Here is a 15,600-nt window from a genome sequence, read left to right as displayed (position 1 = left end):
GCTCATCTCCTCCCCCCATCCACGGAAAACAACAGGGATCCCAGAAAAGTTTAAAGCCTTCTCTTCTTGCTCCTCCTCCTCCTCCCCCCAAGGTACCATCCTCCTCTGACTCCACTTCAGACTCCTGTTGACTTGTCTCAGATGGAGTAGCCCCCCCTGGGAATTCATTCAGCATTGCGACTTCCTCACCTTCTTGCTCCTGCTCCTCGACGGCTTGATCAATGACACGATGCAATGCACGCTCCAGAAAGAAGGCGTAAGGTATGATGTGAAAGAAAGAGATATAGGACGGCTCTTCCTCTGGTTTGGGATAGCAAGGTGCACCAATCTGATGTTGCACTCAGATCATCAAAAACGTTATCAAAGGAATAGATGGGCACTCTAATATTCGGAATATCCGGAACACAAATATAGTGTAATCACACTATTTATATTTATTGATACATATAATGATAATTCCAAGTACAAAGAATAAATCCAAATCAGGAATATATATGGACAGCCTATTTGCTATATCCTATACTTATTAAAATACACCAAATATCATAGATAAGAAACAGGCCTGTAAATACACAATAAAAGACAATAAAATATTGATTGTATGAATTTCCTAGGATCTCTACTGAAAATCCACAAAAGGCTAGTGCGGGTTGAATGGAATAGCTGATGGATTTGGCTAAACCAATCTGAGCCAGTCCACAAACATATAGACACTCCTGCTGTAATATACTAGTGACTGTGTATGTGAAATCAATATCAACCTCCTCCCTGTGCAATGCAAAAGAAAAAAGAAAAAAGGGAAAAAACAAGATCAAAAATTGCAAATGGTAGAAAATTATGATAATACCAAAAATAGAATGAATCACTGTTAATCACTCCAAGTCCAACTGTGTTAAAGTAATTCTGCAAACGTGCACGGGAATCCAATAGGGTGAGTTATACTGTGTTCAAAGTAATATGTTGTTCAGTCACAATAAGAGGTCTTATGTTGCCCACGATCTGCAGGGGCTCAACAATATTGGTAGCAAAATAGTATTTCACTTGTAACCGCTTTCCTGGAGATATAACTTTCTGCTACAGTGTTGCGGTCCAAGTGATTTGAGTTCAACACTATAGGCTGACTGCAATTTATCTAGCAGGAGACTTCCATACCGGGTGTTCGGCAATATTCAGGATTATTAAATGTCATACGATCGAATAGTACTCACGCTTGGTTATGGTGTCCAGTCCGTAGCGTGGATAAAAGGCAAGCTTACCTTCTAGAAACAGATTGCAAGACTGCCTTATTGCTATATACCAAGTCTGTGTAGTCCATTTTGGCTGTTGCACATATCCGGCTGCAGATTAAAGATCTGTCTCTGCTTGTGCTGTAGGAAGTTCACGGTCTAATCCTCTGTTTGCAGTGGGCGTCTCTCATGTCCTTCGCATCGCTCGTGCAGGTGATTTCATTGCACCAGCTTCCTGATGTTATCCGTAGGTTACCAGACTATGGCCAATAGAACTGGAACTCCTTTACTCCGTGAAAGCGCTTTCTCCAAGTAACAGCACTGTTATTATTCTAGTTTTGCCGGTTATTGCCAGAATCAGTTTTCTTATCTTTCCACGCCAGACGCGTTTCGAAGGTTAATCGTACCTTCTTCCTCAGTACCTTCTTCCTCAAAGCCACTGAGGAAGAAGGTACGATAACCTTCGAAACGCGTCTGGTGTGCCGCTGAACGTCAAGTCATGGCCTAGTAAGATCTTCTAAAATGGCCAGAGATTTTGCTGGCCTGCCGCAAGACATCCTGGACTCCGGGGTATTTGGCAACAAATCGTTGCACGACTAAGTTCAGGACGCGTGCCATGCACGGCACGTGTGTCCTTTTGTCCTGCTTCAGCTCGCTCAGCAGATTTGCAACATGGTCGCACACCACTTTACTAACTGTCAAATGGATCGGGGTTAGCCACTGATCGGTAGCCACTGATCGGCCTGTGACCGCAGAGCTGAAAGGAGTGCAGGACCGGTGTGGCTCTTGGCTTCCAGGCACAACAGCTGCAGCACAGCATGGCAACGTCTCATCTGGCACGTCAAATAGGTTCTGGGGAGCTGAGAAGGTGTGCAACGGAAGAGGCGGTGGCAGTGGAGAAGGAGGAGTCAGGCGAGGAGGAGACGGAGGATGGAGTAGGAGGAGTAGAAGAAGAGGCAGGCCTGCATGCAATCTGTGGCGGTAAGACCAAATCCACACTGGTGCCACGGGTTGCATGCTTGACAGCTGTCAGAAGGTTCACCCAGTGGGCAGTAAAAGTTATGTACATTTCCTGCCTGTGTTTGCTAGACCACGTGTCTGTGGTCAGATGTATCTTGGCACCGACACTGTGTGCCAGAGATACATTCACTTGCCGCTGAACATCGCCATATAGCTCTGTGATGCCCTTCTAGGAGAACTATTTCCTTCCAGAGACCTTCCATTGCGGTTTGCATATGGCCACACATTTTCTAAAGGCCTCCGAGTCCACCAGTTTATATGGCAGTAGTCGGCAGGCTAGCAGTTCCGACAAGTCGTCGGTCAGTCATTGGGCAAGAGGGTTATCTGGCATCATCAACTTTTTACTATTGAACATTTAGGCCACAGAAGCCTGCCTTTTGCCAGATGAAAGTGACGACAGCACGGTGGAAAGTGGAGTGGAGGACAAATGGAAGTAGAGAGGAGAAGGAGAAGAGGCAGGGCGTGGAGCACCGGGAGTGTGGCTTTGTGGGTTCTGACGGTGTTGCTCCCATTGGGCTCAGTGATGGGAGGCCTTCTTAAGTCGCGGTCATCTCAACACTCAACTAGGGACAGCCGCCTTATGTGTTGACAGCACAGGCTGCAGAAGGCAACACTATTGTCAGCAGTGGACACGTTAAAGTGCACACTGCAGGGCCATGTGCCAGCGTCCTGGGAGCACCAGATGTGACCGTGCATTCGGGATGGCTCACTCCAGATATATTTGCAGTCTGCTTTTTGCCTCCTGTGCACTGCAAGCTCTGCCTGCTTCTCCTACTTTTACCCCGTATATGCTGCTATGTCTCTCCCTCTGAACTCCCCTCCTCTTCCTCTCTTGTGGGCACTCATGTGACATCCATCGACACGTCATCATCGTCACCTTCACCACCACTGACATTACAGATCTCGAAGTAGGCAGCAACAGTGGGGACCTCTGTCTTTAGGTTGATCCGGGTACTGTCATCAGACCTCTAAGTGGGGGCCGTTGCTATCTCCTATTCCTCATCCTATGCCAAGAATGGCTGTGCATCAGTAAGGTCTGGGAATGGATAGGAAAATAATTCCTCTGACTCGAGTGGAGGGGCTATGATGGTAGTGATGGAAGTGGTTGTGTCTTTGGGGGTGCACACAGCAAAGAAGGGTGCATATACAGATGATAAGGGTGCAGAAGGCTGAGTGAGCCACTTAACCAACTCTGGTGCATCCTTTGACGTAATCGCTTGCACTTTCTTCAACTTCCCACTTAAGATCCGTCCTGTTGCACCTACCCGACCCCTACAACTCCTTCGGAAAGGCCTGCCTCTTTCTCTGTCTGTAATTTTCAAAATGACCCTTTATTTGACCAGTATTTGTGGAAGCAGGTATATAGAACCTCTTAATGATTATTTGCTGGAAGCAGGTATATCAAACCCCTTAATCATTTTTTGGGGGGCAACAGGTATATCACACCAGTTGCAATTAGTTGTTCCAATAGCGTTTGTCCCTCTGTATAGCTGCGGTATTGCAGCAGAATCGCACACAACTTGTAATGCAAGGCACCAACAAACAGACCAGTGATGAAAGCAAAAAGGTGTTTATTCACCAGAAACATAAACGTCCAGGACACTTGCTGGTAACAAGGAATAATAACAAAAAACCAGGCAAGGAGATTCCAGGAATAGTCCCAACCAGTGCTGAATGATGCTGTGCACTTGGCAGTCGAGTCACTCCAGATCTTGGGTCCGCTGTAAGGACAAAGTTCCTGGCAGTCTTCAGTCACTAGGAGTTGTGACCTATACCTGGTTGAGGGAAAATAACAGTGGGCACTGATCACCCTGAGAGACCTCCTTTTAAATTCCTGCTGACCAATCCCAGGGTGCCAAGTGTCCACTACCATAGGTGAACAAATTGCCCTGCACCTGAGTACAAGGCCTAAGGCAATCACAAGTTGATTAACCCATGGCTGGCTCCCTAATCCACTTTGCTCTTGTGAGTCAGTATAATATGCACCACTGGTCGACGAAGTGCATAAGAAGCGCGTACTCGCGACCGTGTATCCCTTTGCGAACCTGCCCTCGTGCGTACGCACGGACGCATGATTGACTCAGCGCGAGTATGCGAGCGCGTGGACCCAGATGCGGAAACGGAAGTCGCAGGAGACACCGGAGACAACCCTGGCCGCGGCGTCTTGTCACTCGCCTGGCCACTCTGTCCCCGGGACTCCGACGGTCCTCCCCTCCGATGTCCACGCGAACGCATCTCCGCACTGGCTCGCAAAGGGGTCAGCGCTGGTGCATCAGAGACACGCATAACCTGTCCCGCAACTCCACGAGGACCCCTCTTGGTTCCCCTGGAGTGCAAAGCAGGTGAGGATCTTACATTACCCCCCCTCGAGGAGGCGGCTCTGAAGACTCCAAGCAAGCTTTCCCCGGATTATCCCGGTGAAAGGCTCCCACCAACTCATCCGCATGCACCTGGCGAGCAGGTATCCAACATCTCTCCTCTGGACCAAAACCCTTCCAGTCCACCAAGTATTGAAGAGACCTTTGGACAAAACGAGAGTCCAAAATTCTGTTCACTTCGAACTCCGGTACCCCTTGGACCTCCAGCGGGGATGGGGTCTGAATGAAGGGAGCGGAGTCGGCTGCCGATTTGAGAAGTGAAACATGAAAGGTGTTCACTCCTCGGATCGACAGTGGAAGAGCAACCTTGTACGTAACTCGGTTGCTCTACGGTGCGATGACGATCAGCAAATTTCTTCTGTTGCGCCACCGCACTGCGGAGATTCCGCTGGGCCGACGACCAAATGGGACGCCTATCCTTGAACCACTGATCCACCACCGGTGAGTCAGTGGAGGGTCCGGCCAAAGAAGAGAGTCTTGGATCCCTGCCCCCCACGCACCTGAACGGAGACATCTTAGTGGAAGCATGCTCAGAGTTATTATAAGCCACCTCCGCAAAGGGTAGATACGCTGCCCATTCCTCCTGGCAGTCTGACACGAAGCACCGGAGATATTGCTCCAGGGTCTGGTTAGTCCTTTCCGTCTGACCGTTGGTCTCTGGGTGAAAACCAGAAGAAAAAGACAAATTAATACCCAATCGGGAGCAGAAAGAACGCCAGAAGCGGGAGATGAATTGCACTCCTCTGTCTGAAACAATGTCATCCGGCGCTCCGTGTAATCGAAAGACATGATTCAAGAACAGATCTGCCAATTCTCTGGCCGAGGGCAATCCAGGGAGTGGGATAAAATGGGCCATTTTACTAAAACGGTCCACCACTACCCAGATTACCGTACTTCCAGAGGACCTTGGCAAATCTGTGATGAAATCCATGGAAATGTGAGTCCATGGAGCCTGGGGAATAGGCAGTGGAAGTAAAGTCCCAGAAGGGGCAGACCGGGACGGTTTACATCTGGCGCAAACAGTACATGCCTGGATATAGGCCTTAACATCCACGGACATGTTGGGCCACCACACGTGACGTTTAACAAGGGCAAGTGTTTTTTTAACACCCAAATGCCCGGCAGACTTTGAGTCATGAAGCTGTCGGATGACCTCCAATCGAAGGTTAATGGGTACGAACCATCGACCCTCGGGTTTGTCAGGTGGACTCTCTGCCTGTGAGGGCTCAAGAAGAGAGGACAAGTCCTCCATTACTTCTGCGGCCCCCAGGGCAGCAAGAAAACATTTAGTTGGGAGAATGGTTTCTGGCTCAGAGTCCAGGACGGAAGCAGCCTCAGGGAAGCAGCGGGACAGGGCATCTGCCTTCACGTTTTTGGAACCTGGTTTATAAGTGAGGCGGAAATTGAAGCGGGTGAAAAACAATGCCCACCTGGCTTGTCGGGAGTTGAGTCTTTTGGCACTCTAGATACTCCAAATTTTTGTGGTCAGTGTAAACCGTGATGGGATGTTCTGCACCCTCTAGCCAATGTCTCCACTCTTGAAAAGCCAATCTTACTCCCAGAAGCTCTCTATTGCCGATATCATAATTACACTCGGTTGGAGAGAGCTTCCGAGAGAAGAAGGCACAGGGATGTAACCTCTCGGGGTCCCCAGAATACTGTGAGAGAACTGCCCCTACACCGACCTCTGAGGCATCGACCTCGAGAACAAAAGGTCTGGAGGTGTCTGGATGAGTAAGAATTGGTGCCGTGCAAAAGGCCTGTTTCAGCGTCTCAAAGGCTCTGACTGCCTCTCTCGTCCACTTAGAAGGATTAGCTCCCTTCTTAGTGAGGTTGGTGAGAGGTACTACTATCGCAGAAAAATTCTTAATAAACTTGCGGTAGAAGTTGGCAAAGCCTAAGAAACGCTGCAACCCCTTAAGATCCTTAGGTTGAGGCCAATCCAAGACAGCAGAAAGTTTGGATGGGTCCATAGCCAATCCCTTTTCTGAGATAATGTACCCCAGGAAAGGCAACTCCTTCACCTCAAACAGACACTTCTCAAGTTTGGCATAGAGGCGGTTCTCCCTCAGCTTCTGGAAAACCTGACACACGTGTCTCCGATGAGAGACCAGATCCGAGGAGTAGATTAGTATGTCATCTAGATAGACAACAACACATCTATCCAAGAAATCTCTGAGAACATCGTTGATGAACTCCTGGAAGACCGCGGGAGCATTACAGAGACCGAAAGGCATCACAAGATACTCGTAATGCCCGTCTCTGGTATTAAATGCGGTCTTCCATTCGTCACCCTCTCTAATGCGAACTAAATTATAAGCACCCCTTAAATCGAGTTTGGTGAAGACTCGGGCCCCTGCCACCTGAGAAAACAGATCATCAATCAGAGGCAGTGGATACCGATTCTTCACCGTAATCCGATTAAGGGCACGATAATCGATGCAAGGTCTCAAGCCTCCATCCTTCTTCTCCACAAAGAAGAATCCAGCTCCAGCAGGGGAAGTGGATGGACGAATGAAATTCTTCTCACGGTTCTCTTTAATATACTCCCGCTGAGCCTGAACCTCAGGCCCAGTGAGATTATAAAGATGCCCTCGTGGTGGCATGGTGCCTGGCAACAGGTCTATAGGACAATCATATGACCTGTGGGGAGGTAATACATCAGCCCCCTGAGGACTGAACACATCTCGGAAATTATGATACTGCTGTGGTAAAGTACTTAATACTTCCATGGAGGCTAGTGACAGGTCGGGGCGAATGCACTTAGTAAGGCATTCCGTACTCCACTGACAGATAAGACCCGAGCGCCAGTCCACTACTGGATTATGGAGCCTTAACCAAGGGAGACCCAAAATCACGGGAGTGGATGGCATGTCAAGGACAAAAAGGCTTAAGGTCTCCCGATGATCAGCCCCCACCGTTACCTGTATTCCCGGAGTCATCCACACTGCACGACCATCTTGAAGAGGGGAACCATCAATCGCGGTCACTGACATGGTGGTTTTCGGCTGGATCAACGGGATGCCAAGTCGACGAACCAAGGTTGAGTCCACAAAATTCCCAGCGGCCCCAGAATCGATTAGTGCTGACAACTCATGGACCTTGTCTTGCCACCGTAAGGATACGGATACCATCACCCGGCTTGGAGGAGGGATAATAGCACCTAGGGGGTTCTCCTCTATGCCCCCTAGGTTCATTCGTTTCCCGCCGGCAGGATGGGACAGGTTTTAACGAGGTGTCCATACTTCCCGCAAAATAGGCACAGGCCTTTCTGTTGGCGACGAGCTCGTTCTGCCTCTGTGAGATGGGAGGATCCAACCTCCATTGGCTCTTCGGCCGATTTTAGAGGCCCTGGATGTGGTTGAGAGGATGAAAACCGAGACGACCGTTCCACTCGCCTCTCACGGATTCGCCTGTCGGCATCGATTGCCTGAGAGATAGCCATTTCCAACGAGAAGGGGGTAGGCAAGGCCAAAAGAAGATCCCGGACCGCATCCAAAAGTCCCAAACGGAAGCGATGGCGTAGGGCTGCGTCGCCCCAGGTGGTGAAAGCTGCCCATCGCCTGAATTCTGCAGCGTATTCTTCAGCTGGGCGGCGGCCTTGTTGAATATGCTCAAGATTGGTCTCTGCGGTGCGAGTACGATCCGGGTCATCGTAAATCACAGCCATAGCCTCGAAGAAGGCATCCACTGATGAAAAAGCGGTATGGTCTTGAGGCAAGTTAAATGCCCAATGTTGGGGGTCTCCATGTAGCAGTGACATTACAATCCCAATTCTCTGCCTGAGAGTGCCAGAAGCCATCGGTCGTAACTGGAAATAAAGGAGACAGGAGTCCCTGAAGTTTAAGAACTCCTGTCGCTCTCCTGTGAAGGGGTCAGGCAGAGGGATCTTAGGTTCTGTTTGATGCCTTGCGATAGTGATGGGTAGTGCTGAGGCTCCCTGGATAAGCTGCTGAACCTCCTCCATCACAGTTGTCAGTTGCTCTTGGATTTGCGCTGCAGCGGCTGCTGGTATATTTGGGCGTCGTTGGAACAGCAGGTTAACGGCTCCCGTTAATTCATTCAGCTGCTGCTGGATCTTGTCCATGGCAACTGTTAGTTGGGCCCACTGTTCTGTAATGCAAGGCACCAACAAACAGACCAGTGATGAAAGCAAAAAGGTGTTTATTCACCAGAAACATAAACGTCCAGGACACTTGCTGGTAACAAGGAATAATAACAAAAAACCAGGCAAGGAGATTCCAGGAATAGTCCCAACCAGTGCTGAATGATGCTGTGCACTTGGCAGTCGAGTCACTCCAGATCTTGGGTCCGCTGTAAGGACAAAGTTCCTGGCAGTCTTCAGTCACTAGGAGTTGTGACCTATACCTGGTTGAGGGAAAATAACAGTGGGCACTGATCACCCTGAGAGACCTCCTTTTAAATGCCTGCTGACCAATCCCAGGGTGCCAAGTGTCCACTACCATAGGTGAACAAATTGCCCTGCACCTGAGTACAAGGCCTAAGGCAATCACAAGTTGATTAACCCATGGCTTGCTCCCTAATCCACTTTGCTCTTGTGAGTCAGTATAATATGCGCCACTGGTCGACGAAGTGCATAAGAAGCACGTACTCGCGACCGTGTATCCCTTTGCGAACCTGCCCTCGTGCGTACGCACGGACGCATGATTGATTCAGCATGAGTATGCGAGCGCGTGGACCCAGATGCGGAAACGGAAGTCACAGGAGACACCGGAGACAACCCTGGCCGCGGCGTCTTGTCACTCGCCTGGCCACTCTGTCCCCGGGACTCCGATAGTCCTCCCCTCCGATGTCCACGCGAACGCATCTCCGCACTGGCTCGCAAAGGGGTCAGCGCTGGTGCATCAGAGACACGCATAACCTGTCCCGCAACTCCACGAGGACCCCTCTTGGTTCCCCTGGAGTGCAAAGCAGGTGAGGATCTTACACAACTGCTGCACAATACTAATGCACTATATAGAAAGTCTATCATAGGTATATCACACCCCTGCCTGAATAAAAAAATTTGGGGGGGCAACTGGTATATTACACCAGTTGTAATTAGTTGTTCCAATAGCATTTATCCCTCTGTATAGCTGCGGTATCTCAGCAGAACCGCACACAACTGCTGCACAATACAAATGCTCTATATGGAAATTATATTATAGGTATATCACACCCCTGCCTCAATCAGTTTTTTGGGGAGGCAACTGGTATATCACACCAGTTACAATTAGTTGTTCCAATAGTGTTTGTCCCTGTCACGGCGCCGTTCCCTTTCAGCAGGGCAGCGCATTGTGCCCCTCAACACTGTCGGCGCCCCGCTCTGGCGCAGCATGAAGAGAGGGACTGACAGGAGGGAAGCGCCTCAAGTGTATCGTGGCCGAGCTCTGTCCGGTCCGTGGTACAGGAGCTTTTGTTTCCTGTACCCGGCCGGACTGACAGGAAGTGCTCACTTAGTGTGCACTTCCTGTCAGTCCGGCCGGGTACAGCAAATGCTCCTGTATCACGGACCGGACAGAGCTCGGCCACGATACACCCGAGGTGGGTGGGGAGAAAGGTCTGAGTCTGACTCTTTCTGGTGTTTATATTTGGCCCCTGTGTTCGGTTTCTTCCCACATTACCTACATCATTCCTACAAAACTGACTCTAATGTGTGTTGGGATGCAGCGCTTATATGGCAGCCACTGACAGGGAATTGCCCCAGCTATACTACTACCCCTACCCTAGTACTACCCCTACCACTTACACACTACTACCACTACTCCAGTACTACCCCTACCACTTACACACTTCTACCCCTACCCCTGCCACACTTCTACCTATACCCCACTACTACCCCTACCACTTACACACTTCTACCCCTACCCCTGCCACACTACTACTACCCCTACCCCACTACTACCCTTACCCCTTCCACACTACTACCCCTACCCCTGCCACACTACTACCCCTATCCCACTACTACCCTTACCCCTTCCACACTTCTACCCCTACCCCTGCCATACTACTACCCCTACCACACTACTCCCCCTCCCTCTGCCATACTACTACACATACTTCTGCCACACTACTACCCATACCCCTGCCTCACTACTTCCCCTTACCCCCTGCCTCACTACTACCCCTACCCTGCCACACTACTACCCCTGCCACATTACTACCCCTCCCCCTGCCATATTACTACACCTACTTCTGCCACACTACTATCCATACCCCTACCACACTACTACCCCTACCCCTGCCACACTACTACCCCTACCCTGCCATACTACTACCCCTGACACACTACTACTCAGGGCTCGAGTCCTTTTTTCTTAGCAGGAACGCCGTTCCCTTTCAGCAGGGCAGCACATTGTGCCCCTCAACACTGTCGGCGCCCCGCTCTGGCGCAGCATGAAGAGAGGGACTGACAGGAGGGAAGCGCCTCAAGTGTATCGTGGCCGAGCTCTGTCCGGTCCGTGGTACAGGAGCTTTTGTTTCCTGTACCCGGCCGGACTGACAGGAAGTGCTCACTTAGTGTGCACTTCCTGTCAGTCCGGCCGGGTACAGCAAATGCTCCTGTATCACGGACCGGACAGAGCTCGGCCACAATACATCCGAGGTGGGTGGGGAGAAAGAGAGAGTGACAAGGGAGGGAGGGAGGGGGGAGAAAGAGAGTGACAAGGGAGGGAGGGGGGAGAAAGAGAGTGACAAGGGAGGGAGGGAGGGGGGAGAAAGAGAGTGACAAGGGAGGGAGGGGGGAGAAAGAGAGTGACAAGGGAGGGAGGGAGGGGGGAGAAAGAGAGTGACAAGGAAGGGAGGGAGGGGGAGAAAGAGAGTGACAAGGGAGGGAGGGAGGGGGGAGAAAGAGTGACAAGGGAGGGAGGGAGGGGGGAGAAAGAGAGTGACAAGGGAGGGAGGGAGGGGGGAGAAAGAGAGTGACAAGGGAGGGAGGGAGGGGGGAGAAAGAGAGTGACACGGGAGGGAGGGGGGAGAAAGAGAGTGACAAGGGGGGGCGCGGGGAGAAAGAGTGACAAAGGGAGGAGGGAGAAAGAGAGTGACAAGGGAGGGCTGATGGAGAGGCACTAGGGGCTGCTATGAGGCTACTGGGGGCTGCTGGAGAGGCACTGGGGGCTGCTATGAGGCTACTGGGGGCTGCTATTAGGCTACTGGGGGCTGCTATGAGGCTACTGGGGGCTGCTATGAGGCTACTGGGGCTGCTATAAGGCATGGGGCTCTTATCTGAGGTCTGATTGGGGGTCATTCATATTGGGGTCTGATCTGAGGTCTTATTGGGTTCTTATTAACATTGGGGATCTTATTGGGGCTGTTAGCTGAGGTCTGATTAACATTGGAGGTCTGATTGGTGGTCAGAAAAATATTTTTTTCTTATTGTCCTCCTCTAAAACCTAGGTGCATCTTTTTGGGGGCGAAAAATAAGGCACTTGCTTGCTCGTCCTCCCGACCTTCCCTGCCCTTTGCGTACGCCGCGTGCCGTGACTTCACGCGGAGGCACTGGATCTTGGGTGAGTTCCCACACTTTTTTTCCCAGGACTTGACCCCTGATCCAACGTCACCCGCGCTCCTGATAATACTATGTGTGCTTCTATCTGCATTCATGCTAATGGTTTTAGGGCTGAGCACCGAACTGATCACTCAGTGCTCGGCTGTGTAGTCTGTGTGGAGTCATGTGACGCTGGCCACGTTACATGACCCTTCTAGCTCCCTATTTAAACAGGCAATCTGCTGGCCACAGATTGCCTGTTATTTAGGTTCCACCTGCAATTGTGTCTTGTCTCCTGGCGTACTTACCTTCTGCTGAATTCCTGACGATCCTCTGCCTGCTCCTTGTGTACTTTGCTGCTCACCTGGTTTTCTGACCCCGGCCTCCTCCTGACGATCCTCTGCTGACTCCTTTGGTACTTCACGACTCTCCTGGTATTTATGACCCCGGCTTCTCCTGACTATTCTCTGCTTGCTCCATTTGTACTTTGTAGCTTTCCTGGTATTGACTCGGTCTGTTTACATTCTGTTGTTTGTCTGTCATCCCTGCACTTATTCCAAGCTAGGGATTGCCATCCAGTTGTCCCTTGTCATTAGGACTCACGAGGCAAGTAAGCAGGGCCAGGGGTGAGGGTGGAGCGCAGTGGTCACTTCCCTCCCCCCTGTGTGTGTGTGTGTGCGTACGCGACTGTTACAGTCCCTCTGTAAAGCTGTGGTATCGCTGCAGAACCGCACACAACTGCTGCACAATACAAATTAACTATACAGAAATTATATTATAGGTATATCTCACCCCTGCCTCAATCAGTTTTTTTGGGGGGGCAACTGGTATATCACACCAGTTGCAATTAGTTGTTCCAATAGCATTTGTCCCTCTGTATAGCTGCGTTATCTCAGGAGAACCGCACACAACTGCTGCACAATGCAAATGCACTATATAGAAAGTATATTATAGGTATATCACACCCCTGCATCTATCAGTCTTTTTGGGGGGGCAACTGATATCTCACACCAGTTGCAATCAGTTATTCTGATAGCATTTGTCCCTCTGTATATCTGTAGTATCACAGCAGAACCGCACACAACTTCTGAACAATACAAATGCACTATAATACACTTTCTATGTTCCATTTACGTGGTGTCGAAAAAAGGAAATATACGTAAGTCCCATTAGCCGTTCTGCGGTGAACTGTAATTGTTACATTTCTTTGTTTGGTGTTTAGCATTAGGAAAAAAATACATCTTAGTTGCCATTCTGCAGTGAATTGTAATTATAATATTTCTCTTTTTGGGGTGTAGAAATAGGAAAAAGAATACATCTTAATTGCCGTTCTGCGGTGAAGTTTCAGTACATAAACCTACTTTCTATTATCTGTTCTTCAGTGAATTGTGATTGTTATTTTTTTTTGGGGTGGGTTTATTAATCATAAAAAAATATATATATAACATGTCTTAATTGCCGTTCAGTGGTGAAGTTACATTGTACTACAGTCATTTACAGGGTGCATTAATAGGATAGATACGTATACGTCCTATTAGCCGTCCTGCATTGATTTTACATTGATTATGATTGTTGAAATGATATGTTTAAATGGAAAAATAAAGAAAAATGGGGAAAAATAAAGATTTTACATTGTTTAACTTTTTGGGGGGGGGGGGTGTATTATTGGGGAAAAAAATAAAATAATATACATCATAAGTGCCGTTCGGCGGTGAAGTTACATTATTCTACAGCCATTTACATGGACAGTCAGCAGCCAAGATCTGGAGGAGACATCCACAAAAGACTAGCAAAGATTCCATTCACATGTCATCTCTGTTTTGGATCCACTCCTGTTTTTTTGTTTTTTTTTGGGCTTTAGCAATAATAATGGATTGCTGACCAAATGCTGACCGAGTGAAGGCAGATGCTCAACAGACAGGATCTGTTTTTTGGGGGTTATTGTTCTGATGGATCACAGGAAGGGTGAAATAATCAGTGACGTCAACACAAACTTACTGCTCACGACCCTCTCCACTCTGTCAGGGGGCTCTACTTGTATAAGCACTTTAATAGAACAGGTTCTGTAGACATCTATGTGGAATCAGCTGATGACGATGTAAAAGCAGTGCGCTTCTTCTTGCTATAGTAGGATATTGGGCCTCTGCATGGTTCTTTATACTTGGCACTAACATTGACCTGTAAGGCTTAGTTCACAATTGAGTTATTTGGTCAGTTTTGTGCCCAAAATTGACCAAATGAGTGAAATGTAAAGTTTTTCTAAGAGCAACATCTGTCATCTGCATGTCATACTGACTCGCAGTATTATTTCACTACCACAGCAGGCTCCCTATGTGTGCTCTACACCACTATACAGGCTCTCTGCAGCCAGGAAATAGCTGTTTTTAACGCAATTATATTGTCTTACATTTCAAAAAATGTTGCAGAGTAAGGCCCCATGCACACGACCATATGTATTTTGTGGTCCGCAAAAAACGGATCCGCAAAAAATACGCATGACGTCCTTGTATATTCAGTATTTTGCAGAACAGAACAGCTGGCCCCTAATAAAACAATACTATCCTTGTCCGTAATGCGGACAATAATAGGACATGTACAATTATTTTTGCGGAATGGAAATACGGAAACGGAATGCACACTGAGTATTTTCCTTTTTTTTGCGGACCCAATGAAATGAATGGTTCCGTATACAGTCCGCAAAAAAAAAAACGGAATGGACACGGAAAGATAATACATTTTTGTGCATAAGTCCTAACTTTGACTTGAATTTCTAATATTTTAATGCTACATAGTTATTATACTGTATATCCTTTTAAGGGGGTCAATAATGTTGACAAAACCTGTACAATATGTTTTGCATTATTGTGCATGTTATTTTAATCTTATTTTCCTTCCCAGTGCATGTAGCATTTTCTGTCTGTACTTTGGTAAGAGATGAATGAATTGATTCTACAGAATCAAAGTTCTGTTTTTGCAGAGGACGGATGGAGAGAGAGATAGCACTTTCATTTCAGGTAGAAACAATTAGGGTCTGAATCAAATCACACATCTGATTCAGACGAATTGGATCCAAAACAAATTTTCTCATCCCTAGTGTACATGTTTGTGTTGCTGTTGCCTAAATGTCAGATGACCCATTGGTAATGACCCATTTGAGACAATTTCACGTCAATGGCTGATTTAAGTCCTCTGATAGATGGGATGTTAGGTGTAAATGACAGTACTTCTACAATTTCTAATACACTGTAGTTCTTGCTTGGTTTATTTTTTTTATTACTTAGAAATTTATTTTGCAAAATATTCCAACATTTTGTCTTAAACATTTTGGCTTCATATTATGCAGTAAACTAATTAAGGCTAATTAATAAAAAGCATGGAATTAAACATTTTCCCAGTATTTGCAAAGAAGTTTTTCTTTGCAAATATAAAAGTAAACTTTAAATGTGTTTTTAATGGGAGCCTGAACCTACATTGCAGTAAATATAAAGTA

This window comes from Bufo gargarizans, chromosome 8, assembly GCF_014858855.1.
Source record: "Bufo gargarizans isolate SCDJY-AF-19 chromosome 8, ASM1485885v1, whole genome shotgun sequence".
NCBI lineage: Eukaryota > Metazoa > Chordata > Amphibia > Anura > Bufonidae > Bufo > Bufo gargarizans.
This window is presented reverse-complemented; position numbering follows the sequence as displayed.